This window comes from Pleurodeles waltl, chromosome 8, assembly GCF_031143425.1.
Source record: "Pleurodeles waltl isolate 20211129_DDA chromosome 8, aPleWal1.hap1.20221129, whole genome shotgun sequence".
NCBI lineage: Eukaryota > Metazoa > Chordata > Amphibia > Caudata > Salamandridae > Pleurodeles > Pleurodeles waltl.
The window spans coordinates 178906518-178920504 of NC_090447.1; positions in this window are offsets into that span (position 1 = coordinate 178906518).

Here is a 13987-nt window from a genome sequence, read left to right on the forward strand (position 1 = left end):
AGGCCAAGAGCTTACAAATGTTGAGACTGGCAAACAGTAAGTGTGAAAAGGGAGAGGACAGAGGAGTCTTATGGAGAGTCTCTCAGAGCGCCCACTTCAGATCGAATGCCCCCCTCAGCCCAAGGTTTGAATTATTCTCCACCGCTTGACCAAGCCCACCCAACATGGATGTATACAAACTTAGCATCTTTGGAAGAAGGGGCAGGTGGTGCACCTGCATTTCTGCAATGCAGATAAAGTCCATTACCCTCTTCCCCCTCCGGGGGCCCCTGAGACTGTAGGATGAATCAGACACGATGGATCCTGTGTAAACATCCCTTGAGAGAACCATTTATTATACGGATACAAGTGATGAGGGCCTGAAAGATCATAAGAGAGTTGTCATTGCAACAAAAGGAATATAAGTCCTCCAAAATTGACCATTAGATAGGCAAGGACGAATCCCCACATAGTATGTTTTACCTGTTGGCTATCTTGTGGCAATTACACACTGACCTCTCTTTTTGAAAGGGTTCGGAGCCTGGAAATGCCTTTCTGGAGATTTGAGCTGAGGTCATAGTTCACTAGAACTAAGACAAGTCTCAGCTTTGACACCTACTGTGTTTGTCAGTGCTTGTGTTTTTTTCCCCCACAGATGCGAGCTGCTTATGCATGCACAGGCAAAGTCGCCATCTTGGAATGGCTTTTATTTTGTTTTAAGAAAAAACATTCAAAGGTAGCTGCCATGCATGTGTATACACAGAGGCCACCTTGGAATGGTTATTCTTTTGTTTTGAGAAAAAAAAACGCTTTAAAATGCAGCCGTGTTGTATCCGCAAAAACCATCTTTGGTCGTTTTTTCTTACATCTAAAGAAAAACCATTCCAAAATAGTGGCTATGCATGTACGCACATGCGTCCACACTGACAGCCATTCTGTGATGGTTTTAAAACCATTTAAAGATTGCCACCTGCCAAAACAAAACAGCGGTGGACAGCAGTGAGTGCTTGAGAAAGCTCAGTAGCTGGTGAGCTCTGGGGTGCTAATAATTTATAAAGAGAGCTGGAGATGAAAAGAGGTGTGTGCATGGAAAGACACACTGGTGGGGTGGAATACTAACTCATGCACTGCATGGAAGAATATTACTCATCCCACCGAAGGACAATGAGATCAGAATGGTTTTTCGACAGAACAAATATAAGAATGTGGAAGTAAAATAGACTAAAAAAGCACCAATCATGAGCAGGCTAAAAACACAAAGCCCAGATTTTGGCCCTGATTATTGAGGGGCCAGGTGTTGCATGTGATAAGTATCTCACCCAATAAAATCCGACATTGAGTTTTTTGGAATTTATCAAGTATGATAATTAGCACCTATTCCAGGGTTTGTCCCGAAAATGGAGCATCGTATGCAGTGTTTGATAGTTGCTGTATTGAAAACTGCATACCCCATTATTTAATAGGCATTTTACCTGTAAATTCTGGCATGTTTGTCCTACTGAAATGTAACAGCAGGTGAGATTATCTTTTTTTTGGATTGACCTAATCTACAGAATATGTTTAAAACAAGTGGGTGCACCTTCACTCTTGAAGAATTATAAAATAATTTTAGTTCATTAAATGTGCCACATTCATATCCATCAAGCATCCTATTGTCACGTGTGACATCCAAGTCCTGTTTTTTTAGTCAATAGTCAATGTGTTCTAGTATTTTCAGTTGAGATTTTAACAATATACTATTGGCTCAGAAATCCTAGTATACAAAGTGCATTTAGCTAAACAACTGATATTGGCAGAAGGTGCCACAGATGACATGGGGTCACTATGTAGCTATAGTATTACATTTACTCTGCAGTTTCAATTGCATCTGACAAGCATTATGGGGGTCATCTGTTTGCTCTTTTCTAAAAATGTGCTCAGCTAGACCTGTTTTTATGTAATGAATGTTGCAAAATAAAATGACAAATTGTTTAATTAGCACATCTGTCACAACCCCCACAGCACTATTCATGTCTCTAATTGGAAAACAGCTTTAATTTTTTGGAATACACAGAGCCTTGTGTTATCAACACATTAATTATAGGCTTTGTTTATACGATGGCAGTGTGAAAAAGAAGGAGAAAAGTTGTCAGACAAAAATCCTTCTTTCTAGAAAAAAATACGTGGGCCTGATTTACAAAGTTAAACTTGCAAGATTGTGTAAGTTTACGCTTTTTCAGTAGTCACACAATTGCATTTTAATAGTAAGCTGTGGTGTAACAAAGGCCCCGGCAGCCTCTGCAGTCCGGGGGGGTTGAGCTCCAGGGGGGACCCCCAGAACAGTACCCTGGCCTGAGAGCTCCTGAGTGTGTCTGGAGGAGGGGCCCTCCATGTACCATGTGCGGGTGGGGTACCTCAAGTTTCTTTATGCCACTGATAGCAAGGTTACTAGTGCAGAGACTCCACAGTCCTGGTGGAGAACTCCATACATAAAATAAAAGGACAAGTCTATCTTTTTATGTGTAGAGTCTCCACACTCGTAAACTTACTATTCAAATGTAGTTTAGTGAATACTGGAAAAACGTAAACTTACAAAAACATGTAGGTTTACCTTTGTGAATCCAGTCCTATATTGTTTTCTTTAAAGACAACCCTACTGTGCATACCATGGTGCTATTTATGTAAAATAAAAGGCCATTGGACAACAGATCCCAGTTGTCCAAAGAAAAGCACCAAGCCTCCTACCACTACAACCCCTACTGCTACCCCTAGTGTCCCTACTAATAGCAGTGGTGGTGGGAGAAAACCTACTAATAGCCAATCCAAGGGAGTAGCTGGGCTCACTATTGGTAACTTAGTTGGGGTTGGTCTTGTTAGGGAGACCACAGAGGCTATATTAGTCTCTGAGGGGGCTATTGATTTAGCCACCTTAGTTGCTTGTCCCGTTAATATGGATAAGTACAAGCAGCTACCCCTAATAAATGGTGTTGAGGTTCAGGCCTACAGGGACACTGGTGCCAGTGTGACTATGGTCATAGAGAAACTGGTCCACCCTGAACAACACCTACTTGGTCACCAGTACCAAGTAACCGATGCTCACAACAACACACTTAGCCACCCCATGGCTGTTGTAAATCTCAACTGGGGGGGGGGTTACTGGTCCAAAGAAAGTTGTGGTAGCCACAGATTTACCTGTAGACTGTCTACTAGGAAATGATTTGGAGACATCAGCTTGGTCAGATGTGGAGTTGGAGGCCCATGCAGCAATGCTGGGCATCCCAGGGCATATTTTTGCTTTAACCAGGGCTCAGGCCAAAAAGCAAAAAGGACAGGGAAGCTTGGATCCTGGAACAATGGACCAAGTGCTCCCTAAAGCTAGGGCTAGTAGAAGCAAACCACTTCCTACTATCCCTCAACAGAGGTGCTGCTGGCACACTGGACTGCTCTGAGTGGCCAGTGCCACCAGGTGACGTCAGAGACTCCTTCTGATAGGCTCCTTCAGGTGTTGCTAGCCTATCCTCTCTCCTAGGTAGCCAAACCCTCTTTTCTGGCTATTTAGGGTCTCTGTTTCTGGGGAAACTTTAGATAACGAATGCAAGAGCTCATCCGAGTTCCTCTGCATCTCTCTCTTCACCTTCTGCCAAGGAATCGACTGCTGACCGCGCTGGAAGCCTGCAAAACTGCAACATAGTAGCAAAGACGACTACTGCAACTCTGTAACGCTGATCCTGCCGCCTTCTCGACTGTTTTCCTGGTGGTGCATGCTGTGGGGGTAGTCTGCCTCCTCTCTGCACTAGAAGCTCCGAAGAAATCTCCTGTGGGTCGACGGAATCGTCCCCCTGCAGCCGCAGGCACCAAAGAACTGCATCACCGGTACCTTGGGTCTCCTCTCAGCACGACGAGCGAGGTCCCTTGAATCCAGCAACTCTGTCCAAGTGACTCCCATAGTCCAGTGACTCTTCAGTCCAAGTTTGGTGGAGGTAAGTCCTTGCCTCCCCACGCCAGACTGCATTGCTTGGAACCGCGACTTTTGCAGCTACTCCGGCCTCCGTGCACTTCCGGCGGAAATCCTTTGTGCACAGTCCAGCCTGGGTCCACGGCACTCTAACCTGCATTGCACGACCTCCTAAGTTGTTCTCCGGCGACGTGGGACTCCTTTGTGCGACTTCGGGTGAGCACCGTTTCACGCATCCTCGTAGTGCCTGTTTCTGGCACTTCTCCGGGTGCTACCTGCTGCTGAGAGGGCTCCTTGTCTTGCTCGACATCCCCTCTGTCTCCTGACGCAATTTGCCACATCCTGGTCCCTCCTGGGCCACAGCAGCATCCAAAAACGCTTACCGCACGATTTGCAGCTAGCCAGGCTTGTTGGCGGTCTTTCGGCGGGAAAACACTTCTGCACGACTCTCCACAGCGTGAGGGATCCGTCCTCCAAAGGGGAAGTCTCTAGCCCTTGTCGTTCCTGCAGAAACCTAAGCTTCTTCTGTCCAGTAGAAGCTTCTTTGCACCCACAGCTGGCATTTCCTGGGCATCTGCCCATCTCCGACTTGCTTGTGACTTTTGGACTTGGTCCCCTTGTTCCACAGGTACCCTCGACTGGAAATCCATCGTTGTTGCATTGCTGGTTTGTGTCTTTCCTGCAGAATTCCCCTTTCACAACTTCTATGTCCTTTGGGGAACTTTAGTGCACTTTGCACTCACTTTTCAGGGTCTTGGGGTGGGCTATTTTTCTAACCTAGTAAATATAGTATTTTTCTACTAGAAATCCTAGTATACAAAGTGCAGTTAGCTAAACAACTGATATTGGCAGAAGGTGCCACAGATGACATGGGGTCACTATGTAGCTATAGTATTACATTTACTCTGCAGTTTCAATTGCATCTGACAAGCATTATGGGGGTCATCTGTTTGCTCTTTTCTAAAAATGTGCTCAGCTAGACCTGTTTTTATGTTATGAATGTTGCAAAATAAGATGACAAATTGTTTAATTAGCGCATCTGTCACAACCTCCACAGCACTATTCATGCCTCTAATTGGAAAACAGCCTTCATTTTTTTGGAATACACAGAGCCTTGTGTTATCAACACATTAATTATAGGCTGTGTTTATACGATGGCAGTGTGAAAAAGAAGGAGAAAAGTTGTCAGACAAAAATCCTTCTTTCTAGAAATAAATACGTGGGCCTGATTTACAAAGTTAAACTTGCAAGATTGTGTAAATTTACGCTTTTTCAGTAGTCACACAATTGCATTTTAATAGTAAGCTGTGGTGTAACAAAGGCCCCCGCAGCCTCTGCAGTCTGGGGGGGTTGAGCTCCAGGGGGGACCCCCAGAACAGTACCCGGGCCTGAGAGCTCCTGAGTGTGTCTGGAGGAGGGCCCCTCCATGTACCATGTGCGGGTGGGGTACCTCAAGTTTCTTTATGCCACTGATAGCAAGGTTACTAGTGCAGAGACTCCACAGTCCTGGTGGAGAACTCCATACATAAAATAAAAAGTCAAGTCTATCTTTTTATGTGTAGAGTCTCCACACTTGTAAGCTTACTATTCAAATGTAGTTTAGTGAATACTGGAAAAACGTAAACTTACAAAAACATGTAGGTTTACCTTTGTGAATCTGGTCCTATATTGTTTTCTTTAAAGACAACCCTGCTGTGCATATCTTCCTTCTATTAATTGACTTTTTAAGTTCAAGGGTGTAATAGTTACAACACCCGGTAAATACCATTATCACATAACTCAGAATTCGGGCAAACAAATGACCTCATCTTGTAATCAGGTCCTAAGACCCTGACTAAGGACTCAATTACAAGTATTTCGTAAATGAATTGTTATTGGTTCCACCCAAGAAATAATTATACCCCAGACATCACTATTTATTGTATGTAATAATTAATGGCATTTACAAGTTATGTCCTGAAAATGGGGTGTAATGTGCAGATTTAGATCATTACCAGCCTCAAATCTGCATGTCCTAGTATTTATCGAGCATTCCTCACCCAGTAAATTTCATTGTATTTAACTATTAGGGGTGGGGAAGGAAAATTAACATTAATTATATTTAATTTAATGTAACTTTACTTTAGTTATCAATAATATGTGGAAAAATAAAAAATACATCAAGTTTAACGTTAATTAATATGTTAAGTTTTATTGCAGGTGTAGACAAAGGTCATTTTACATGTGGAGATCTCCGCATGTGTAGATCTACACCTACACCTACAAGCAGATCTGATGGATGAAATTTACCATTTGCACATGGAGTTCCCCTCCTACAGGTAGACGTATCAATTCCCACCCTGGTAAATGGGGGGGATGGGGGGGTGGAAACTCCTTTGGCTGATTTTATGACTGCAAAGCTACTGCTAGCAATTTCCCCGATGTTCGTGGAGGTCTCTGCCACTGGGGTATATAAAGACAATTATTTTTAAATTACACAAATAAATATATATATATATATGTATATATATATATTTATTTTAATTATAAAGTATTTAAACACAACTTGCACATAATTGGCTGAATGGGAGTGTTTAGCTTGGGTCTAGAGTTTAGCACATCTACTGTTTTTTATTCTGGATGGGTTCTAGCTTCCCACTGGTTTAGCAAAATACCTGCACACTTAGAATGTCAGTAATCTTGATAGAAGGACTGCAAAAATGAATGAGCTACAATCCTAAATACTTAGAAAATGTCTATGCCATGTGACTGAATAGCGGGGGTGCAAGAGTGGAATAGGTGGATATTGCTCTTTAGAGTGAGGGGGGAGGAGTAAGAGGGACTCTGTTGAACAGTATTTTCTACATAAGTGTAGGAGGCTGGACTGGCTTGTAGTGAGTACCAAGGGGTACTTGCACCTTGCACCAGGCCCAGTTATCCCTTATTAGTGTATAGGGTGTCTAGCAGCTTAGGCTGATAGATAATGGTAGCTTAGCAGAGCAGCTTAGGCTGAACTAGGAGACGTGTGAAGCTACTACAGTACCACTTAGTGTCATATGCACAATATCACAAGAAAACACAATACACAGATATACTAAAAATAAAGATACTTTATTTTTATGACAATATGCCAAAGTATCTTAGAGTGTACCCTCAGTGAGAGGATAGGAAATATACACAAGATATATATACACAATAGCAAAAATATGCAGTATAGTCTTAGAAAACAGTGCAAACAATGTATAGTTACAATAGGATGCAATGGGGACACATAGGGATAGGGGCAACACAAACCATATACTCCAAAAGTGGAATGCGAACCACGAATGGACCCCAAACCTATGTGACCTTGTAGAGGGTCGCTGGGACTATTAGAAAATAGTGAGAGTTAGAAAAATAGCCCTCCCCAAGACCCTGAAAAGTGAGTGCAAAGTGCACTAAAGTTCCCCTAAGGATAAAGAAGTCGTGTTAGAGGAATAATGCAGGAAAGACACAAACCAACAATGCAACAACGCTGGATTTCCAATCTGGGGTACCTGTGGAACAAGGGGACCAAGTCCAAAAGTCACAAGCAAGTCGGAGATGGGCAGATGCCCAGGAAATGCCAGCTGCGGGTGCAAAGAAGCTTCTACTGGACAGAAGAAGCTGCGGTTTCTGCAGGAACGCAAAGGGCTAGAGACTTCCCCTTTGGAGGACGGATCCCTCTCGCCTTGTAGAGTCGTGCAGAAGTGTTTTCCCGCCGAAAGAATGCCAACAAGCCTTGCTAGCTGCAAATCGTGCGGTTAGCGTTTTTGGATGCTGCTGTGGCCCAGGAGGGACCAGGAGGTCGCAAATTGGACCAGGAGGTAGAGGGGACGTCGAGCAAGACAAGGAGCCCTCTTAGCAGCAAGTAGCACCCGGAGAAGTGCCAGAAACAGGCACTACGAGGATGCGTGAAATGGTGCTCACCCGAAGTTGCACAAAGAAGTCCCACGTCGCCGGAGAACAACTTAGGAGGTCGTGCAATGCAGGTTAGAGTGCCGAGGACCCAGGCTGGACTGTGCACAAAGGATTTCCACCGGAAGTGCACGGAGGCCGGAGTAGCTGCAAAAGTCGCGGTTCCCAGCAATGCAGTCTAGCGAGGTGAGGCAAGGACTTACCTCCACCAAACTTGGACTGAAGAGTCACTGGACTGTGGGGGTCACTTGGACAGAGTTGCTGGATTCGAGGGACCTCGCTCGTTGTGCTGAGAGGAGACCCAAGGGACCGGTAATGCAGCTTTTTGGTGCCTGCGGTTGCAGGGGGAAGATTCCGTCGACCCACGGGAGATTTTTTCGGAGCTTCTAGTGCAGAGAGGAGGCAGACTACCCCCACAGCATGCACCACCAGGAAAACAGTCGAGAAGGCGGCAGGATCAGCGTTACAGAGTTGCAGTAGTCGTCTTTGCTACTTTGTTGCAGTTTTGCAGGCTTCCAGCGCGGTCAGCAGTCGATTCCTTGGCAGAAGGTGATGAGAGAGATGCAGAGGAACTCGGATGAGCTCTTGCATTCGTTATCTAAAGTTTCCCCAGAGACAGAGACCCTAAATAGCCAGAAAAGAGGGTTTGGCTATTTAGGAGAGAGGATAGGCTAGCAACACCTGAAGGAGCCTATCACAAGGAGTCTCTGACGTCACCTGGTGGCACTGGCCACTCAGAGCAGTCCAGTGTGCCAGCAGCACCTCTGTTTCCAAGATGGCAGAGGTCTGGAGCACACTGGAGGAGCTCTGGACACCTCCCACGGGAGGTGCAGGTCAGGGGAGTGGTCACTCCCCTTTCCTTTGTCCAGTTTCGCGCCAGAGCAGGGCTAAGGGGTCCCCTGAACCGGTGTAGAGTGGCTTATGCAGAATTGGGCACATCTGTGCCCAAGAAAGCATTTCCAGAGGCTGGGGGAGGCTACTCCTCCCCTGCCTTCACACCATTTTCCAAAGGGAGAGGGTGTAACACCCTCTCTCAGAGGAAGTTCTTTGTTCTGCCATCCTGGGCCAGGCCTGGCTGGACCCCAGGAGGGCAGATGCCTGTCTGAGGGTTTGGCAGCAGCAGCAGCTGCAGTGAAACCCCAGGAAGGGCAGTTTGGCAGTACCAGGGTCTGTGCTACAGACCACTGGGATCATGGGATTGTGCCAAATATGCCAGGATGGTATAGAGGGGGCAATTCCATGATCATAGACATGTTACATGGCCATATTCGGAGTTACCATTGTGAAGCTACATATAGGTAGTGACCTATATGTAGTGCACGCGTGTAATGGTGTCCCCGCACTCACAAAGTCAGGGAAATTGGCCCTGAACAATGTGGGGGCACCTTGGCTAGTGCCAGGGTGCCCTCACACTAAGTAACTTTGCACCTAACCTTTACCAGGTAAAGGTTAGACATATAGGTGACTTATAAGTTACTTAAGTGCAGTGTAAAATGGCTGTGAAATAACGTGGATGTTATTTCACTCAGGCTGCAGTGGCAGGCCTGTGTAAGAATTGTCAGAGCTCCCTATGGGTGGCAAAAGAAATGCTGCAGCCCATAGGGATCTCCTGGAACCCCAATACCCTGGGTACCTCAGTACCATATACTAGGGAATTATAAGGGTGTTCCAGTAAGCCAATGTAAATTGGTAAAATTGGTCACTAGCCTGTTAGTGACAATTTGGAAAGAAATGAGAGAGCATAACCACTGAGGTTCTGATTAGCAGAGCCTCAGTGAGACAGTTAGTCACTACACAGGTAACACATTCAGGCACACTTATGAGCACTGGGGTCCTGGGTTACCAGGGTCTCAGTGACACAAACAACTAAAACAACATATATACAGTGAAAAATGGGGGTAACATGCCAGGCAAGATGGTACTTTCCTACACAACCCCCCCCCAAACGAAGGACAATAAGACTAGCCATGACCTGATGAGTCTTCATTGTCTAAGTGGAAATATCTGGAGAGTCCATCTGCATTGGAGTGGGTACTCCCAGGTCTATGTTCCACTGTATAGTCCATTCCCTGTAGGGATATGGACCACCTCAACAATTTAGGATTTTCACCTTTCATTTGTTTTAGCCAAAGTAGAGGTTTGTGGTCTGTCTGAACAATGAAGTGAGTGCCAAACAGGTATGGCCTCAGCTTCTTCAGAGCCCAGACCACAGCAAAGGCCTCCCTCTCTATGGCAGACCAACGCTTTTCTCTAGGGGTCAACCTCCTACTAATAAAAGCAACAGGTTGATCCTGGCCCTCAGAATTAAGTTGTGATAGGACTGCCCCTACTCCTAATTCAGATGCATCAGTTTGGACATAGAATTTTTTAGAGTAACAAGGGCTTTTCAGGACAGGTGCAGAGCACATGGCCTGCTTCAGCTCCTCAAAAGCTTTCTGACAGTTTGCTGTCCATAATACCTTTTTAGGCATTTTCTTGGATGTGAGGTCATTAAGAGGGGCTGCAATGGAGCCATAGTTCTTAATGAACCTCCTGTAATACCCAGTGAGGCCTAGGAAGGCTCTCACCTGAGTCTGAGTGGTGGGGGGAACCCAATCAATAATTGTTTGGATTTTCCCCTGAAGTGGTGCAATCTGTTCCCCACCAACAAGGTGTCCCAGATAAACCACCTTCCCCTGCCCTATCTGGCACTTTGAAGCCTTGATAGTGAGGCCTGCCTTCTGCAGGGCCTCCAAAACTTTCCATAGGTGGACCAGGTGATCATCCCAGCTGGAGCTAAAGACAGCTATATCGTCCAAATATGCTGCACTGAAAGCTTCCAGCCCTTGCAGGACTGTGTTCACCAACCTTTGAAAAGTGGCAGGTGCATTTTTCAAACCAAAAGGCATTACAGTAAACTGGTAATGTCCTCCAATGGTTGAAAATGCAGTTTTAGGTTTAGCATCTTCTGACAATTTGATCTGCCAATACCCTGCAGTCAAATCAAAAGTGCTTAGATACTTGGCAGATGCCAGTGTATCTATGAGCTCATCTGCCCTGGGTATAGGGTGAGCATCAGTTTTGGTTACCAAGTTGAGACCTCTATAGTCTACACAAAACCGCATTTCCTTCTTTCCATCTTTGGAATGTGGTTTTGGTACAAGTACCACAGGAGAAGCCCATGGACTTTCAGAGTGCTCAACCACTCCTAGTTCTAACATTTTCTGGACCTCTTGCTTTATGCAGTCCCTGACATGGTCAGGCTGCCTATAGATCTTACTTTTGACAGGTAAACTGTCTCCAGTATCTATAGTGTGCTCACACCAAGAAGTGGTACCTGGCACAGTAGAGAAGAGTTCAGAGAATTGATCTAGGAGATTTATGCAATGGTCTTTCTGCTCAGCAGTAAGACAATCAGCCAAAACTACACCTTCCACAAGAGCATCTTGTTCTGTGGAAGAGAAGAGATCAGGTAGAGGATCACTGTCTTCTTCCTGTCCCTCATCAGTTGCCATGAGCAGGGTGAGATCAGCCCTGTCATAGTAGGGTTTCAGGCGGTTTACATGGAGTACCCTAAGGGGACTCCTTGCAGTGCCTAAGTCAACTAAATAGGTGACTTCACCCTTTTTCTCCACAATTGTGTGGGGACCACTCCATTTATCTTGGAGTGCTCTTGGGGCCACAGGCTCCAAGACCCACACTTTCTGCCCTGGTTGGTACTGAACCAAAACAGCCTTCTGATCATGCCATTGCTTCTGGAGCTCTTGGCTGGCCTGAAGGTTTTTGCTGGCCTTTTTCATGTACTCAGCCATCCTTGATCTGAGGCCAAGTACATAATCCACAATATCCTGCTTAGGAGCTTTTAAAGGTTGTTCCCAACCCTCCTTTACAAGTGTGAGTGGACCCCTAACAGGGTGTCCAAAAAGAAGTTCAAAGGGGCTGAAGCCCACTCCTTTCTGGGGTACCTCCCTGTAGGCAAAAAGGAGGCATGGTAGAAGGATATCCCATCTCCTGCGGAGTTTTTCAGGGAGACCCATAATCATGCCTTTGAGAGTTTTGTTAAATCTCTCCACCAGTCCATTTGTTTGTGGATGATAGGGTGTAGTGAACTTGTAAGTTACACCACACTCCTTCCACATGGCCTTTAAGTATGCAGACATGAAATTGCTTCCCCTGTCTGATACTACTTCCTTTGGGAAGCTCACCCTAGAAAATATTCCCAGGAGGGCCTTTGCCACTGCAGGTGCTGTAGTGGTCCTTAAAGGAATTGCTTCAGGGTATCTTGTGGCATGGTCCACTACCACCAAGATAAACCTATTGCCTGAAGCAGTAGGAGGGTCAAGGGGGCCAACTATGTCAACCCCTACCCTTTCAAAGGGAACCCCAACCACAGGCAGTGGAATAAGGGGTGCCTTTGGTGTGCCACCTGTCTTGCCACTGGCTTGACAGGTTTCACAGGACTTACAAAAATCTTTTGTGTCCTCAGACATCCTAGGCCAATGAAACAAGGGAACAAGTCTGTCCCAAGTTTTCATTTGACCCAGGTGCCCAGCTAGGGGAATGTCGTGGGCAAGAGTTAGGAGGAACTTTCTGTACTCCTGAGGAATCACTAATCTCCTGGCAGCTCCAGGTTTAGGATCCCTATGCTCAGTGTACAAGAGGTTGTCCTCCCAGTAAACTCTGTGAGAGTCACTGACATCCCCATTAGCCTGTTTGACAGCTTTCTGTCTTAGACCCTCTAATGTGGGACAGGTTTGCTGTGCCACACTCAGCTCCTCCCTGGCAGGCCCCCCTTCACCCAAAAGCTCAGCAGTGTCTGCTTCAAGCTCCTCTGGTGTAGGTTCTGCACAGGGAGGGAATTCTTCTTCTTCAGAAGTTGAATCCACTGTAGAGGGAGGGATAGTAGGAAGTGGTTTGCTTCTACTAGCCCTAGCTTTAGGGAGCACTTGGTCCATTGTTCCAGGATCCAAGCTTCCCTGTCCTTTTTGCTTTTTGGTCTGAGCCCTTGTCAAAGCAAAAATATGCCCTGGGATGCCCAGCATTGCTGCATGGGCCTCCAACACCACATCTGACCAAGCTGATGTCTCCAAATCATTTCCTAGTAGACAGTCTACAGGTAAATCTGTGGCTACCACAACTTTCTTTGGACCAGTAACCCCCCCCAGTTGAGATTAACAACAGCCATGGGGTGGCTAAGTGTGTTGTTGTGAGCATCGGTTACTTGGTACTGGTGACCAAGTAGGTGTTGTTCAGGGTGGACCAGTTTCTCTATGACCATAGTCACACTGGCACCAGTGTCCCTGTAGGCCTGAACCTCAACACCATTTATTAGGGGTAGCTGCTTGTACTTATCCATATTAAGGGGACAAGCAACTAAGGTGGCTAAATCAATAGCCCCCTCAGAGACTAACACAGCCTCTGTGGCCTCCCTAACAAGGCCAACCCCAACTAAGTTACCAATAGTGAGCCCAGCTACTCCCTTGGATTGGCTATTAGTAGGTTTGCTCCCACCACCACTGCTATTAGTAGGGACACTAGGGGTAGCAGTAGGGGTTGTAGTGGTAGGAGGCTTGGTTCTTTTCTTTGGACAACTGGGATCTGTTGTCCAATGGCCTTTTACTTTACATAAATAGCACCATGGTTTCTTTTCTTTGTTTTGATTAAAGGAGGATTTGGACCCACCACCCCCACCAGAGTGTTTTTGTGGGCCTGATGAAGACTCATTTTTAGATTTGTCCCCACCCTTGTCAGAAGACTTACCATCCTTCTTTTTGTTGCCATCTTTGTCACCCCCTGTATGAACTTTTCTGTTCACCCTTGTTCTGACCCATTTGTCTGCCTTCTTTCCCAATTCTTGGGGAGAGGTCAGATCAGAGTCCACCAAGTACTGGTGCAACAAATCAGACACACAATTATTAAGAATATGCTCTCTCAGGATCAAGTTATACAGGCTGTCATAATCAGTAACTTTACTGCCATGTAACCACCCCTCCAAGGCCTTCACTGAATGGTCAATGAAATCAACCCAGTCTTGTGAAGACTCCTTTTTGGTCTCTCTGAACTTTATCCTGTACTGTTCAGTGGTTAAGCCATAACCATTCAGGAGTGCATTCTTAAGAACTGCAAAATTATTGGCATCACTTTCTTTCACAGTAAGGAGCCTATCCCTACCTTTTCCAC